This window comes from Saccostrea cucullata, unplaced genomic scaffold, assembly GCF_032062105.1.
Source record: "Saccostrea cucullata isolate Sc308-1 unplaced genomic scaffold, CSIRO_AGI_Scuc_v1 ctg1201, whole genome shotgun sequence".
Lineage (NCBI taxonomy): Eukaryota > Metazoa > Mollusca > Bivalvia > Ostreida > Ostreidae > Saccostrea > Saccostrea cuccullata.
The window spans coordinates 395,001-413,309 of NW_026932430.1; the positions used below are offsets into that span (position 1 = coordinate 395,001).

Consider the following 18,309-nt stretch of genomic DNA (forward strand, 5'->3'; position numbering starts at 1 on the left):
AACACTTTTTACGGATTTTTGGCTCAATTTTGTACTTAGATTTGAAGCATTTTAAATCAAACAAAGATCTAGTATGTGTGGAAAATCTTATTTATTTGATATAATTCGAAACTTTAGTACCTTAATTTAACTTGCATTTGAAAATTTCGTCTAGTCTTTCATTGCGTAAAAATTATAACTAAATTCAATATTCTATAATAATTTCGAGAGGCAGAAAAGAAGATATTTTCATACGCCACCATTCCACCAAAAATGTAGTCCCTGCTAGTTTTCAAGCGCAGTTTACAATTTCTATATAGAGTTGTATAATTGTGACGAGATAAGAAAAATATGGTCTTTTAAATCTCTTACATCTCAATATATAAGACATATCAACAAATTTACTTTGAATATTCCATCTAGTCAGAAACCAGAGAAGAATCCTACCTTAATTACATATATGAGTGACAATGACATACCAGGAGATGTCAATATTGTATTATCTGGTTATAATTGTCTACCCCTTAGTGAAAATATGATGTTTTTTGACCAAGTTCATAATTTTATAAAAAAACACTAAAAGATTTTAGAATTAGAAAATATATTAAGTATTGAGCAGCATGTCTTTCAATCTTGGCATTTAGGTTGAAAGTACACAAAAAAAATTCAAGTCTGGTTCTGAGCCTTCGTCTACATATTCTTATTTTTCTTCTAATTATTATTATCATAATTTTTTTTTTTTTTGGTTTTGGGTTTTTTTTAATTTCTTTTTTTTTTTTTTTTTTTTTTGGTTTTGTTCTTTGTTTTTTCCATTTTTTTTGTTTTGTTCTTTGTTTTTTTCCATTTTTTAAAATTAGATTTTATTGTTTTCTTTACCCACTGTTTTCTCTCAATTTTCCTTCAATTATGTACTGTTTAACTCTTTTAATATTAGTTTATAATATATATCTTTGTAGAACTCAAATATGTAATTTGTACCTTGATCTCCAATGGAAAGAACTAACATTAGGCCGTTGGCCTGCTGCTCAATCCTTATTCACTGTATACTTTTCTGTATATTTTGAATAAAATACTTCTTAAACTAATCCGACATTCAGATATATTATTTTCATTTATATGTCGTCTAGACTCTATATATCCCTGTGAACTTGAAATAAAAGAAAACAACACAGAGTCTGTCACATCTGTATCATATTTAGATGTTTTATTTACTATGGACAAAAGGCTTATTAAGAACTAAACTTTATAAAAAGATTATATTTCGGCTTTTCCATCTTCAACTTTCCTTATTTGTGTAGTAATATTCCATTACCTACTTTTCGGGCTACTTATGTCTCCAATCGTATACGCTACTCAAGAACTTGCTCTGAGTTCGATCATTTCTTAAAGCGAGGCAGGCTGTTCACTGATAAGTTGATGTTACAGGGATTTCAATAGTTTGACTACAGAATGCTTTGTCTACATGACGAGTACATTATATTTAGGGCCGTCGGCGGATGTCCTGGGTCAAAAGGAGACGCTTAATCTTTCTAGGCACCACTCGGATTTCCTCGGATGACTCGTACCTCGCACATAACCTCGGACGTCAACGGTGATCTACCATCTTGCTGATTCAGTCATGTGATCTTATTTGAATTTCTTTCAAATGTCATACATTTGAAATCGGAGTTATTTTGTGGTACACACAACAGTTTTTTCTTGCTTTCAAAGCCTATTAACATGAGGATGAATCAAAACCTGTTTACGATAAAGAATTTCACAAATTAAGAAACATTTTCGAAGAACGTTATGCAGAGCGAAATATGAAATGAGTGATAAGGCAGTTTCCGGCGGAGAAATGTAAGGATCTGTTGCGTATTCCTCCACCAATCACATCCGAGGTTTGAATGGAGCGTAGCGGAGTCAGCCGAGGATTGCCGATTGTCTAGGCACCTGATCCCACATGTAGAATTTCCGGGATCCGTGTTTTATTCCATTTCCACATATATGCATTGTTTATAGATCAGTGGGTTTTTTTTTTAGATCGATCCTTGCAGGTTTTCTTCGCCTTTAGCATTTCTCCACGATATATTTTTATGGAAAATGTGATAAATTAAAAAGAAACTAAATTAAAAAAATGTAGATTACGTATACCCTTTTCTAACAGTACATAAAGTTACAGAAGAACTCGTATAATCAATTTAGTAAATTTCTTGTTGTATAAACGAAGTTTACATGGTCAGCTCAGTCGGCTTGGTTGTATCGAAACGAAATGGTAAGGCTTTTGTCAAAAATTTGAGATTGGAATAATACGTAACAAGCTAATGTAGATGGGCGTTGTTGATCCTATTTTTGGTACCTTAATTATTGTATTGCTTTTTTCGCTCGTCGGAAGGTCTGGAAGTAATAAAACTGATACTATTGTTTGCAGTCGACTGTAAAGTTTTACGTCACGATCTAGTTGACAGCTGCTCTCAAGGTAAATTGTACACGCCTCCTAACCGCAAGCTTTACCACTGGAACTTTCTTCTTATCCCTGATTGGTTGCTCGTGCAACAGACTATATCCATGTCAAAGTTGATAATTTGAGTTGACCAATTACGTGAATTGTTTACGCTGGATGCATCTGACGAAAAAGATCGTGAAGTAATGTGAAACTTTACAGTTAGCTGCAAACAATAGTAAATGTTTTAATTTCTAGAGAAAATGAATTGATGCATAAACGAATCGTAGGTCTTATTATAAACCTTTCAAAACACAAGAATAATTTTAATAAAAAATATTTTTATTGCAAACTACTACTGAGATCAAACACACTCTGTGTAAAAATTGTTTGACAAAGGATTTTTAAAATTCCGTTCTTTTATTCCTACTTCCGGATGGCTTCTTCGCATGCGCGTCTGATCTTCCGGTCACACATACAGCAGAATTCAAAAGATGGCCCGTACATTTCACCACAAGGCCCACAGATTGGGTTTAACAATTTAAATTGTCCAAGAGGAATGTCGTCATGGTTGCACGGTTTACATGGCAATTTACCGTCTACTGAGATGTATTTTTGACTAGACACCACACCACTGAAAACAGCGACAGCCGCTAGGACAAACAGGGTCTTCATTCTGATTCCTTGGTGACCTGAGATATAAAATAAAAGGAAAATGCGTGTGATATATTATATTTGTATTTGAAAACCCAAGTCTCCTTAGCTGGGAGTTTTCCATGGATCAAATCTTTGAAAACTATCATATAGTAAGAATTCAAGCCATTCTTTATAGGAAATGTCATGGTGCGCGAACTTGGGGAACTATTTTATTCCCCTGCAACAGAAAAAACAAAAATCCATTAACATTTTCCAAAAAATCACTTAGTTTTTAGGAATACCAAGTTGTATCCAGAATTATACATTTGTCTTATCAAAAGATGACTCAAAGAATTAGTTAGAATTCTTTACTGAATAATGATCAGCAAATACTTAATTATTATCCTCATCCATATACATCTACATGTTCTAAGGCATCACGTAGAAAAATTTTCTTCCGGATTTTTGCTTCTTAATTTTGATTTCGAAAGCGACACACTTTCTCCAGATCATTTTATATGGGTCCAAAATCCAAAATGGAACTTTATCAGTATATGTATGTCCAAATTATTTTACGCATGTTAGAGAAACATCGCGTCTTAGATATCGCGAAGTAAAATACCGGTACATTGATTGTTATACAGCAAATCACACAAGTTACAAATACAGTAAGGCCTAAAAGTAAACTGAAGATTTTAAGATCATTAAAAAAAATTTTACTCTAACTTCAACTACATTGCAGATTTCATTAAAATCAAAAAGTTAATCACAGCGACCACTAGCCAATGACCATAAAAAGAAAATAATAACTGAGCACCATACATTTACTTTTAGCAGGTTTTAGCAAGTCATAGTATTTTATTAGAATGTTGTAAAAGATACTCACACAAAAAGATTGTCCCTTAGTTCTCTGGATCTTAACTCTCTAGAACAATGGAGGAAGAACAGAGAGTATAGGTCCCTTATATAGCTGACCGGCTTGCAATTGCCGTATCCATCACGTAGGAGCGATTCCATGAAAGCTGCTAAGTGCTCGTCTCATTTTAGGGGAGACTGATGAATCAAGGAACGCTTCAGTATTCAGTGATGTCTCCCAGGCAGGTGCCGTACACAAGGACAAATGGCAATCATTCACTTAATCATTATGAAAGGAAATTAAAATCACAAGTGTCTACCATAAGAAGGGATGACAGAGCAGGCAACGTGGCCGAATGACGTGTAACGCTTGGGTCATGAACTCTCTAGAAATTCTTCCCTTCTCCAGACACTGGGTAATCGACCTACCGGCCTATGTCAGATAGACCTTAATTATCCAACTTATTTAATTCCACATGTTTTTCAGTTCTGGTTGACCAACTTCTTTTAGTTGTTTTTCAAATTGAATTCCTATTTTCAGGTGAAACACTGATTTGTTAAATAATTAGATGGGCGAGAATTACTTAAAGTATTCTTCTCATATACTTAGATATATCGACAGGTAATTTTACTTCCACTCATATGTCAATTCTAAATATCCCAGTGAACTTGAAATAAATGAAAAGATACTACAGAATCTGAAATCTGTTTCATATTTACTAGATAAAAAACAAGAGGCCCAGGGGCCACATCGCTCACCTGAGCACATCGGCTAGGAAAAAGCACATATCAGATCAGAACTAAAAGTTTACTTAGGTGAGGTGGGGGGGGGGCTTCAATTTTAATAATATTTGAGAATGCCTTCATATCAATACAGCATATGACTTTGCTGTTATTGATAAAAAGACCTCTTCTTTAAACATTTTGTTCCTATATATTATTTCGTAATAATTTGAATTTGATTCCCCATTGTTTTCCTCCCTCCCTGAAAGGGCCATGATTTGAACAAGTTTAAATCTTCAATACATGAGGATGCTTACACGCCAATGTGACTAAACATAGCTTTTCTGTTCTTGGGATTCTTCCCTTTATTTTTCTATGTAAAACTTTGATCCACCATTGTGGCCCCACCCTACCCTTGGGAGTTATGATTTGAAAAAAATTAAATTTTACAATACCTGAGAATGCTTCCATATAAATACTATAATTACCACTAATCATGACTTTGCTATTCTTGATAAGAAGACTTTTAAAATATATTTTAATGTAAAACTTGGATCCCCCATTTTGGCTCCATCCTATCCCTGGAGGTTGTAATTTGAACAAACTAGAATCTACACTACCTGAGGATGATTCCATATAAATATCTCTAATCATGGCTTTGAAGTTCTTAAGAAGATAATTTTAAAGATTTCCCTATTTATCCTACATAAAACTTTGACAAGCCATTTTAGCCCCACCCTACCCCCAGGGGACCTAATTTGAACAAAATAGAATCTACAACACCCGAGGATGATTCCATATAAATATCTCTAATCATGGCTTTAAAGTACTTGAAAAGAAGATTTTATAAGTTTTTCGTATATATTCCTATGTATTATGTAAAACTTTGATCGGCCATTTTGGTCCCACCCTACCCCCGGGAGTCATGATTTGAACAAACTTGAATCTACACTACCTGAGGATGGTTCCACATGAGTTTCATCTTTCCTGGCTCAGTGGTTCTTGAGAAGAAGATTTTTTAAAAAGTTTTTTCCTATATACGCCTATGTAAAACTTTGATCGGCCATGTTGGCCCCACCCTACCCTAGGGGGTCATGACTTGAACAAACTTGAATCTACACTACCTGAGGATGGTTCCACATGAGTTTCATCTTTCCTGGCTCAGTGGTTCTTGAGAAGAAGATTTTTTAAAAAGTTTTTTCCTATATACGCCTATGTAAAACTTTGATCGGCCATGTTGGCCCCACCCTACCCTAGGGGGTCATGACTTGAACAAACTTGAATCTACACTAACTGAGGATGGTTCCACATGAGTTTCATCTTTCCTAGCCCAGTGGTTCTTGTGAAGAAGATTTTTAAAGATTTTTCCTATATATTACTATGTAAAACTTTGATCGGCCATTTTGGTCCCACCCTACCCCCGGGGGTCATGATTTGAACAAACTTGAATCTACACTACTTGAGGATGGTTCCATGAGTTTCATCTTTCCTGGCCCAGTGGTTCTTGAGAAGATTTTTTAAAAAGTTTTTTCCTTTATACGCCTATGTAAAACTTTGATCGGCCATGTTGGCCCCACCCTACCCCAGGGGGTCATGACTTGAACAAACTTGAATCTACACTACCTGAGGATGGTTCCACATGATTTTCATCTTTCCTAGCCCAGTGGTTCTTGTGAAGAAGATTTTTAAAGATTTTTCCTATATACCCGGTATTCCTATGTAAAACTTTGATCCCCCTTTTTGGCCCCACCCTACCCCAGGGGGTCATGATTTGAACAAACTTGAATCTACACTACCCAAGGATGGTTCCACATCATTTTCATCTTTCCTAGCCCAGTGGTTCTTGTGAAGAAGATTTTTAAAGATTTTTCCTATATACCCGGTATTCCTATGTAAAACTTTGATCCCCAAATATTTTTGGCCCCACCCTACCCCAGGGGGTCATGATTTGAACAAACTTGAATCTACACTACCCAAGGATGATTCCACATGAGTTTCATCTTTCCTAGCCCAGTGGTTCTTGAGAAGAAGATTTTTAAAGATTTTTCCTATATACCCGGTATTCCTATGTAAAACTTTGATCGGCCATTTTGGCCCCACCCTACCCCCGGGGGTCATGATTTGAACAAACTTGAATCTACACTACCTGAGGATGGTTCCACACGAGTTTCATCTTTCCTGGCCCAGTGGTTCTTTAGAAGAAGATTTTTTAAAAGTTTTTTCCTATATACGCCTATGTTAAACTTTGATCGGCCATGTTGGCCCCACCCTACCCCCGGGGGTCATGACTTGAACAAACTTGAATTTATACTACCTTAGGATGGTTCCACATGATTTTCATCTTTCCTAGCCCAGTGGTTCTTGAGAAGAAGATTTTTTTTTAAATGCCATTAATTTTTCTCTAATTCATGATTATCTCCCCTTGGAAAAGAGTGTGGCCCTTCATTTGAACAAACTTGAATCCCCTTCACCTAAGGATACTTTGTGGCAAGTTTGGTTGAAATTGGCCCAGTCGTTCTTGAGAAGAAGATGAAAATGTGAAAAGTTTACGACGACGACGACAACAACGACTACAATGACAACGACAGACAACGGACAAATTTTGATCAGAAAAGCTCACTTGAGCCTTCGGCTCAGGTGAGCTAAAAAGATGTTAATGAAAATCTAATGCAGTCTTTATGATAAAGTGATGACCATCAACTTCCCTTACTTGTGTAGAAATAAACCCTTATCACCAGCATATGGGGTTTATATTTCCCAGTTGATTCGATACGCTACAGCATGCTCTTTGTACCAACAATTTCCAAAACAAGGCAAGTTATTTGATATTAACGGTTTTGTTTCAAAGTCATCATTTCGCAAGTTCTCTGGCCGATACAATGACCTTGTCAGCAAGTACAATTAATCTTATAATCATGAAGTCAAAAATTGACAGACCTCATACTCTTACCAATTGTTAGACCATTAATGATTACACTTTGAATTGTCAACGGATTTTCCCGGTTGCCCGATCATGACAAGGAGTACACGGCGGGTGTGACCGGTCGGCAGGGGATGCTCACTCCTCCATGGCACCTCATCCCACCTCTGATGTATTTAGAGGTTTGTGTTTGCTCTGCTCCGTATATTTGTATTGCTTTAATAGTTAGAATTAAAATGACAAATGGAGTAAACGCGCAAACTGCGTATAATAGTATCACAGAGAGTACCCAACAATTTTATTTCATCACAAAAGGACAAAAATAACTAGCATTCCGAGAGTATTGAATAAGCAATACATGTACTAGTCCGCTACAGCAAGTATAATCCTGTTCCCGTTAGAAATTGAAAATGATATAATTCTGTCAAAAATCTATGAAGCGGAACGAAATGCAAACTTCATCTAAAACCCATCAAGGTAAGTTAAGACCAAACATAAGTTCAATGTCTGCAAGCATTTAAAAAATGTGGAAAACCTAGAAATACTGAATAGGTCGTATATCCGTAAAAAATCATTGATACGAAACGAGATACACTCACATATCAAAAATTAGCTTAAGTTAATATCTGCAAGCGTCAAGAAAAAAATGCGGAAAACCGAGTGAGACAGACTGACAGACAGACGGAGGGACAGCTAGACGGACGGACAGACAACAAGACGGACATACTCAGAGGAAACCTAAACCTCTTTGGTTTCAGCGGTAGGGGAATAATACACATGTAATCAATCTGACAGTATTGCATTAGCAAAACAAATCCCTACGTATACCAGCAAGTGAAAACTGGTTCCCGATAAAAATTGAAAATGCCATATACTCAGTATTAATTGAAATACAAACTTGATTATAACTTATCAAAATTAAGTTATACACAAAAAATCTGCTGAATATCTGCAAGTGTGTAGAAAAAAGACACAAAGACAGACGTACGCATAGTAAATACATTTTAGTGACATTGTATATTAAAGCTATCAAATATGCGTAACTAATTTCAAATTACAAGTACCGTTTAAATTTAATGAAAAAGGTCCCAAAAAAGACCTAGAGGTAATGTGAGCAATGAGCTAACTAAACGACCCTCCCCCCTCGCCTCCCATTTGATTATAATGGCAAAGTCAATAATTTGCTCTGGAAGACCCAAAATAAGTGTCAGATCAAATTGTAAAATAAGAGGTGCACAATGGCATAATATAACAGTGGCGGATCCAGAGGGGGGGGGGTTACGGGGGTTGCAACCCCCCCCCCCCCCTCTGGATTTGCAAAAAAGAAAGAGAAATAAGAAAGTTCAAATTTTTTTCTGTGTTTTTACTAAAGAAAATGTAAGGTGAAAGGCTAATGTTGTAATATATAAAGAAATTCGGTTGTAAAAACAAAATAAAACCCCCTCCCTTTACAAAATAGGATTTTCAGGTTCGGAGATTTATTTTCCTTTCTTTTTCAAAAACTTTCTGGTAATGTATACAAGTGTTTCCCAGATTGATCAACGTCCCACTTTCAAAAACCATACTCCACCCTGTATCGATATTCTATTGAGTTATTTAACTATATATATGTGTACAACATACGTTTTAACTGTTTTCGCCTTTAACCCCCCCCCCCCCCCCTTTTGAAAAATACTTCAACCTCCCCTTTCAAAAATTTCTGGATCCGCGCCTGTATAATATAGAATATTTGAAACAGGTCGAGACCACTAGATTTTCTGACGTCAGCATAAATTTGCATGTAAATAGCTATCTACCCCCTGAAGAATGAGTCGCAATGCATTGTGGGCTACTACAAGTACTCAGCTGTGTTGAAAATAAAGGCCAACTTGAATTGTCCCTTGGAAACTTATTTTCAGTTCTTTTTTGAGATTTATGAAAGAAATATTTAAAATGATGTATAATCTTTCATTTCTATGCTCACATTTACAAAATTTGCTTTATGAAGCTTTATATCAACTTATAATACATCGGCCTATACCATTGTTCGAAGAGACGTACATGTAGTGCTATTGTGTCGATAAAGCATTGAGTTTTTTTCACGTGATATACGTGCACATAGTTTTAGACAGCAGCACGAGGTGCGCTATTATTATTTAGCCCTTAAATATTATCAAAAAGTTTTTAATGTACATGCAAACATCAAAGCGTTTTCACATTATTCGAACTTTCGAAACAACTATTAACCATCTAAAACAACTCCAGTATTAAATGTGAGCATGGAGCAATGTCTTTCAATTTCGGACTTAAAAAGTGATAATTTAAAAGAAGATCTCGGTTCTTCCGGTAACGAAGTGAATATTATGCAGAAACCGACGAAAACCACGTGTCGCCATTGAATCGTAAACACGAAGTAGAGTGTCATGCTTTGGGACCAATCGCATCATCTCGGGTCTTTCCGTCAGAGGTCGGAAAAACAAACATCACCGGATGTTAAAAATTTATACATTTCCTGTTTATTCAAATATAGGATAGACGGAGTTAGAAGTTCGATCTATAGTAATTTTTAGGTAATATCATTACATTGAATAAAGTTAAACTCCATATTCCACAGATAAAAGGTCTCGATGCATTTATTTCAAAGATCGTGAAAAGGGAGGGTTGTCATGGCGTCTACCATATACATTCGGGGTCGTTTTTCCGCTAGTCGGAAAGGCCCGAGAAGTTGCAATTGGCTTTGGGACTCATTCACTTGATTGGCGAATGGGTGTGACGAAGATATCGTCACGTGTTGAAAAATTGCCTTCCATATAAGGTAGTGTTCTCGACCATTGGACTTTTACAAGAAGCACTGAATTTGACAGTTGACTGTTTACTTGGACATTTAAACCTATATCATGTACGGAGGTACAGAATTGATAGTATCTAAGATAACCTTCCTAGTGGTCAATGGTAGTGCCCCTAGTGTTGTTAGGGGCACTAACATGTGAAGGCCGGGAGTTGAGGGTAGGATAGTTGTCTTTTTCTTCAAGGACAACTTATATGTGCTTTGAAATACCCCGTTTTTTTTAAAATTAAATGTTGAGCTAAATATTTATATCGTAAAAGAGCTTCCGTACACTGTTCTAGTGTGGGAGTAATTCGCTAACTGTAAAAGTCAGCGCTTCTCGTAAAAGTCCTGTGAAAGTATCGTTAAATTTTATGCATTTTTCATATGTTTGACGTCACTGGGGATGATCTAAAATAGAAATTAATGTGAAATTTCTTATGTTATAAATTTGTATTAGCATATAGAAACAAACCATTAACCTGAATACTTAAAATTTAATGCTTAAATGTGAGATGTTCCGGTATGTTGGTGTATGGAGATAACGAACAGTATTCGATTTATTGTCAATTAACAATGATAATTTCCATTCTTATGTCGATACGATATATCCCAGTGAGCTTGAAATAAAAGATACCACAGAGTCTGTCACATCTGTTTCATACACGTATTTAATAAAGGTTAAATTCTATGCATTGTGTAAAAAGACGTTAATGTGAATATATAAATACATGTATGTGACTTCATCTTTGCATATAATTTTCATTTAGAGTAATATAGTTCCATCACCTGCATACGTGAGTTTATGTCTCTCACTTCACTTGTGAGAGGTCCCGAACGATCCGCTTTCTTTTTTTTTTTGAAATACTTTTTTTTTTACTAAATGATAGTATTCAGCATGTGAAATGTACAAACTCATAAAATCATCATTACAGTGCGATAAATATTCCATATAAAAAGAATCTTCTCTACAATTAATAAAGAATAAGCAATCAAATCTTTATATGCATATTGACATACATTTATTTTAAAGGCTTCTATATACATGTATATATCAAAATAATTCTAAAAAACAAGTCAGAATGATTTAATTTTCATTGATGGAACGATATTTTTGTAAAAAGCTTGTCATGAGCTATGTAGCATTGTGGTTAGGGCGTTAGTCTCAAAGCAGTTTGATACTTCGGATTTTTGTTGCTAGGGGTTAAAATGATTATTAATATTTATATAAAAAGAAAAATGTTTTAAAAATTATTTAACACATATAAAAGGTAATCATTTTCACAATTTCATAAATTTCAATAATGAGAAGTTGATTTAAATACTCAATTCACATTCTGAATATGATTTCTTAATATCTGACGCTATAGGCATTCTGTCCGAACGGTTCCCCAATCAAAAAATTCTTTGATGCTTAAATGTGAGAGTTCAAATATATTGTTAAGGGATGTCAAAATTGTCAGTAAATGATATTAGTTTATTGATTTGAGTATTGAATATATACGATTTTTTAAGAATACATCTTGAATTATAAAATATTTAAATACACTCTAATTTGTCAAAGTATAGGTTTTATGTCATTATTTTGGAATACAAACTCATGTCGAGTTTGTAAATGCATAAAATTATAATTTTTTTTAAAGGTTATCAAATATATGTGAGTATACAAAAAAATTGTAACATTTTTGTTAAAATTCAAAAGATTCTTTACCATGTTCCAGATTAATTGATCATCTTACTAAAATCTTCACTGATAGCTCTGAAAAAAATTATACCAAGCAGAACAATTATCTAACGGAGAAAAATTAAAAACAATTACTTTTTGTTAATTAATTTTCTGATAATGGTTTTAATAATATTTTCATAAACAAGAGATCCATGTGTTTACTGTATAACTGTGTCCTACAATACAAGCAAAGGATTGTATGTACTGGACACTATTATACCACTAATTAAGTGAACAAATGAATAAATTACTTTGATACTTTTTCACACCTAAGGTAATCCATTATTTATTTTGAATTTTTGATTCAATTTCTAATAAAGCTTGTCAGGTTTTTCTCTTATTTAAATGCTTGTACTCTTAAAAAAGAATATTCGAATCATAAATTTATATTCGAATATCTGCTTATATTTTGTATTATTAACTTATAGGATTTTTGATCTTGAGTGCTGTTCATTATCTCCATATGTTTCTATTCAAAATCAAAAGAACAAAATATACTATATCATTTATACAACAGCACTGTTAACATGACTTACAACATCAAAAATGATTGGGTTTTTTTTTTCAGTTATACAGGTGTACATGTATCTTCACAATTTTTTTTATACTTTGCATAAAATACGACTAATATAAAGGAAACGGAAATTGTTTGCAAGAAATCTTGCTATAATCCTCCTTTCAAAAGCAGCACTAGGCATTTTCAAAAGGAGTAAATGTTAATAATGTTTAGATTTTAACAAAAAAGTTAAAGTGTTACTCGGCTTAAGAATTGTTAAAAGGAAGTGTTATAAAAAAATTAGACAAAAGGCCATAAAATGTTTTGATACAAAAATATTTCATAAATGTATATTTACATTCAACTGCAGTTACAGATAAAGCCATCACAGAACAATAATAAATAATACGAAGTACTTACCAAATTTGTTTGACAACATTTAAATATGAATTGAAGTAGCAGATTTACAACTGTGTGATTGTTCCGACAGATGTTTGCTAAGTGCACATTTTACTATATATATATATATATATATATATATATATATATATATATATATATATATATATATATATATATATATATATATATATATATATATATATACACATGTATATACTGGTTGTTCTCAGCGAATATACTAGTACCCGTCTTTGACTGGAAGATACAATGAAGCATCTAAAAATGGTGTTTTCTGTGGGCTCTCTTATTCTGGTTGTTCTCTTTGGTTGTTGTAGAACTCAGCAGGTTTTAAAGAGACAATTGGCAGACCTTCATTATCAACTTTTCAAAACTGTTCAAAATCAAACCAGTTTGATCAAGGTAAGTGATATAGCTAAAACAAATGTATTATAGACAAAACAAATATGTGAAAAATGCATCAAATCCCTTTATTTCATAATTATTATTATCTTGTGATATTTACTTGTATACTGTTTTCAAATTAAAGACATGAAAACGTGTAATGTTGGCAAAGCTTTTTTCCATTAAAATTATCATGCTAATATAGCTTTCACTATGCTTGATCCGTATGTTCAATCAGACAGACGGAGTATTACTTAGTCACATTCAGTCAGTCAAAATACCCTCTTTTTTCACATCAGTAACAACGATATTCAATAGATCTTAAAAGGTACAGTGTAATTGCTTAATTACACAATTAAAAAATGGAAATTTATTATTTAAAGCGATTTAAAGAAAATAAGTTTTTAAACTGTGTTTTTTTTTTCGTGGTTTATAGCATACATTAGGTCTGAGGACACATTGCTCAATATCTCTTTATATTATAATTATTACAAGTATTATCTTGTTATATTCACATGTATTCTACAAACTTTTTCCAAATTTTATTCCAGACAGCCGTGTTCGAAACACAGTGTTCTGACAAAGGATGTACATTTAACGGATGTAACAGCGAGGGCACATGTGGAAATCAAATGATGGACAAGTTAAAAGAAATCCAAAATAGTGTAGACTCGATTCAAAATGGGGGAAATATTATAAAAGGTAGCTATAGAATTAATAATAATTATTTTTATAAACAAATTATAAAAAAAATGTTTTAAATCCTCCTCTTTATCTTTGTTTCATATGTTAGTTTTTATCTGACTTTTACCCTGTTGTTTTATAGGCTGCAAAAGTGGTTGGAAATTGTATAAGGGACATTGTTACAAAATTTTCAAACCAGGCCGCAATTGGTTTGAAGCGCAAGTATATGAAATTATCCGAATTAAATCCCGCATATAAACAATGACTGTTTCCGTAGCAAAATAGATCACAAATTGTAACAATCATTATTAGATGGTGTGTAGGGAACATGGAGCTACTCTAGTCCAAATTGATGATAGACTTGAAAACCAATGGATAATGAAGAACTTCCCTAAAGGTATTCAATTTTTTCAATCAAATAAACTAAATACTATAAAAATATCTTTATGAAGAACAACTAAGAAATTACTATAAAAAAACCGTTATTAATTTCTTTTGCTTGATGTTGACAGTTCGGTTTTGGCTCGATCACTCCGATGTGGGTACCGAGGGAAGATGGAAGCTGTTCTCCACCGGTAAGACTCCGACCTTCTCTAACTGGTCCCGAGGCCAGATAAAGGAGTCCAATGCTCCTACTTTGTCAAGAGTGGAGTCTGGGATGATGGAGACTGTGCTGCTAAATTCCAGTTCATTTGTGAATCGTCAGGTATTGTATAACATTGGGCAGTAATATAATACAGGAATAATACTTTTTTGTTCATGATTTGTTAAATTATCAAAGATTAAGGACTTTGGAAAATGATATTCAAAAAATCGCTAAAAACAAAAATAAATGTCCATATAAGTTTGCTTAATTAAAAGTTTACATACCGTTATTAATTTCTTTTGATTTATGATGACAGTTCGGTTTTGACATCTAATTAAAGTTATAATTTACAAAAAAAGGCTACAGACATATATGATTATGCAGTAACTATTTATTTTCATTCTAGGTTCACTTTGTTGAGTGAAACATGGAAAACAACTGTTACATTAAACTTCTTCAAAGTAGAGGAATGATAAAGTCATGATGGTTTACAGATTCTTAATGTATTTGAAAATAAAATGAGGATAAGTAAAAAAAGAAAGGAGGAAGAACTTGTCTGTGTCGTTTATTTTTGATAAATACTTTGTGCCTCCCTTCTGGTAAACATGAAGGTAGAGAACAAGGTTAAATATGCAAATAAATGTGGAAGAAATTGACACACTGTGCTGCTAAATTCCAGTTCATTTGTGAATCGTCAGGTATTGTATAACATTGGGCAGGAATATTACAGTAAAAACAGGAATAATACTATTTTGTTCATGGATTGTTAAATTATCAAAGATTAAGGACTTTGGAAAATGATATTCAAAAAATCGCTAAAAATTAAAATAAATACATCAATGTCCATATGATACTTCAATTTATATTAAAAGTTTATTTTGCAGGAATATATATATTTTTATGTATATAAAGGGTTGCTGACATAATAATACAGTTATAAATATTTTACAAAGCAAGGATGAAAATGTTACTTTAAAAATTTGAAAGGCAATGTAATAAATAAAAAGTTTTTCCTAATAGAGGGAATACATTAAAATAAAGTTTTCAATTACATCTTAATTAAGGGAACTAATTAACAATTATATATACAATACAGATTGCAAATATGAATTAGAATAAATCCAGCATTCATTTTATCTCATATCAAACAGTAGATTAGTCTAAATTAGCTACAGAACTATAGCGTTACAGTGTATGGTTTTATTTTCATTCGGACCATAGCGTTATGGTCAAAGACTAAAATGTTGTTTTTATTTATGAAGGCTACAAGGAAATCAACTATTTATAACTTTATTATTAAACTCCTTTATATATAGTAGACAATGCAAAAATATATATATTCCTGATTATGTATTCTATAATAAGTCATAATATAAATTGAAGTATATCTTGCTGACCAAAAATCAAATGATTATTTAACTTTCTTTCTAATATATATAGCATTCATTGTAATTTATTCAAATGTATTTGTTATAAATATATTAAAATTTATTGATAGATTAAACAAAAGAAAGGGGAGTAAGAATGTTGAACCCGCATTTGTGGTTAATATTTTTGATAAATAATTTATGCCTCCCTTCTGGTAAACATGAAGGTAGAGAACAAGGTTCAATCTGCAAATAAATCTGGAAGAAATTGACACACTATTTAGGTTACACCTTACCATTTATAAACAAGATTACCACAACGAAGTGTCTGCATTAAAATTCTGCAACGATTGGCATCTTGTAAAATTTTGTACATTTCAATTTCATCTAAAATACACCGTGTCATTTCTAGTTGAATGCTTTAAAAAGAAAACTACTATCTTACTAGAGCATTATAACAGCCTAATTCGCTTAACTGTTGAAAAAACTATCACTTTTAAATTGCTACACCATTGACTTGAAAGGTTTCCAACAACTATCGACATTGTCATTTCTACCAAATGGGAAAGCAGTTCTAGTTTTCCTATGTAGTATTCTTCTTCGATGTCTATGGAAGGTGAACTCAGGAATGGACATACAATTAGTACGATGATGTTTTGGAGGTCTGTGTTTGCTCTGCTCCTATTTTGCATTGTTTTATGACCGTTTGATATTGAATACTGTTCGTTATCTCCATATGTTTCAGGGTAGATATTTTTTACCATTCCAACTTTTATTTTTAAAAAAGAGTAAGCAGGTAAATTAAGGTGTCTGTGGAGAAGCTGCTGCCTCACTTGTTAATTTGTAATTTAGTAATTTATGCTGGGATATTCTTTTAAGTGGACCCTTGGTTTTACCAGCATAAATCAGCCCACAAAGGGTATATTCTATTCCGTGAACAGACAAGAGATCAGTTGTTCATATTTTTTGAGGTTTTTGATCTAGAAGTCCAGTAAGATAACTAGAAAACGAAGAGCTATATTTAAAAAAAAAACATCACTTGTTTTACCGCCTTTGACAGAACATTCAGAAAAAGATGAGAAAAGGTCCTGGTGGTATGGGTTCTTCAAATATTTGAATAAAAGTCTTTCTGCAAAACTGTGTGAAAAAATGTGAATTTTGATACAATTAATTTTAAGGTAAGTTGATCGGAACCTCATCCATTCACAATTCTATGTTCAGTTTCTATCCTTAGTTGTATGCTATACATAATGTAAGTTTATGGTAACTTCATGCAAAAGCTGTAATCAATTAAATGCATTAAAGCCGTATGTGTCATATTTTTCAAGTTCAATTAAACAAATTAAAAAAAAACACCTTTATTTGTTTTTATAGATTTACAATTAAAGATACTACAGAGTCTGACACATCTGTTTCATTTTTATATTTTACTTGAAAAAAGACATTAATAGAAATCTAACAACCAAGTTCGATGATAAACGTGATGACTTTAACTTTGCAATTGTCCGCTTTCCTTACTTTTGTAGCATTATGCAGAATGTACTTCATTACCTGCATAAGGAGTTCATATCTCTCAGTTGATTCGATACGCAAGAGCATGCTCTACGTATGTACAATTTGTAAAACGAAGTAAATCATTGACAGATATGTTGATGAAACAAATATAGCAGCAATCTTGTTTAAAGTCATCTAAACCTTGTCAGTAAATACACATCATCACTGAGTCAAATACTGCAGTTTTTCAATTGTTAGTCCATTGTTTACACACTGAATTGACAACGGATTGTATCGTTATTTCCCGGTCATGACAAGGGGCACACAGTGGGTGTGACCATTTGGCAAGCGATGCTCACTCCTTCATGGCACCTGATCCCTCCTCCGATGTTTTGGAGGTCTGTGCTTGCTCTGCTCCTGTTTTGTATTGTTTTATGGACTTTTTATCTTGAATACTGTTCGTTATCTCGAAATATTTCATTTATATAAGGATAGTTTTGTTCTGTTAATTACACAATTTTAATCAATAGTGTTTGAAAGATATATAAATGTTAAATAAATGAATAAATAACCCATTTATTTACCTCCACTGCAAAAAAATTACAAAAATGCAGTTTAAATTTTCATTAAATATTCAAGTTCCAAATCGTTGAAAATCTTAATATTAACGTAAATAAAATATCATGTATACATACCTATAAACACTCTCTCTTTTTTATAGTTTATCTAGCCCAGATACGCCAAATACAGATTTAATATTGTGAGAGAATGATATAAGGAGGAATACGTTAAAAACAAAATTACTTTTTGT

General features: G+C 33.0%; 1 long non-coding RNA gene and 1 pseudogene across 1 annotated transcript; one reads left to right on the plus strand and one right to left on the minus strand.

Moving 5' to 3' along the window:
- Positions 1 to 2,725: 2,725 nt before the first annotated feature.
- On the minus strand, positions 2,726 to 3,992 carry LOC134235129 (uncharacterized). The gene is made up of 2 exons (XR_009985338.1): positions 3,924 to 3,992; positions 2,726 to 3,093 (listed from the first exon to the last, which is right to left on the minus strand). It is a non-coding gene; the product is annotated as an uncharacterized LOC134235129 (long non-coding RNA).
- Positions 3,993 to 13,221: 9,229 nt separating this feature from the next.
- LOC134235130 (perlucin-like protein) lies at positions 13,222 to 15,176 on the plus strand (annotated as a pseudogene).
- Positions 15,177 to 18,309: the final 3,133 nt, after the last annotated feature.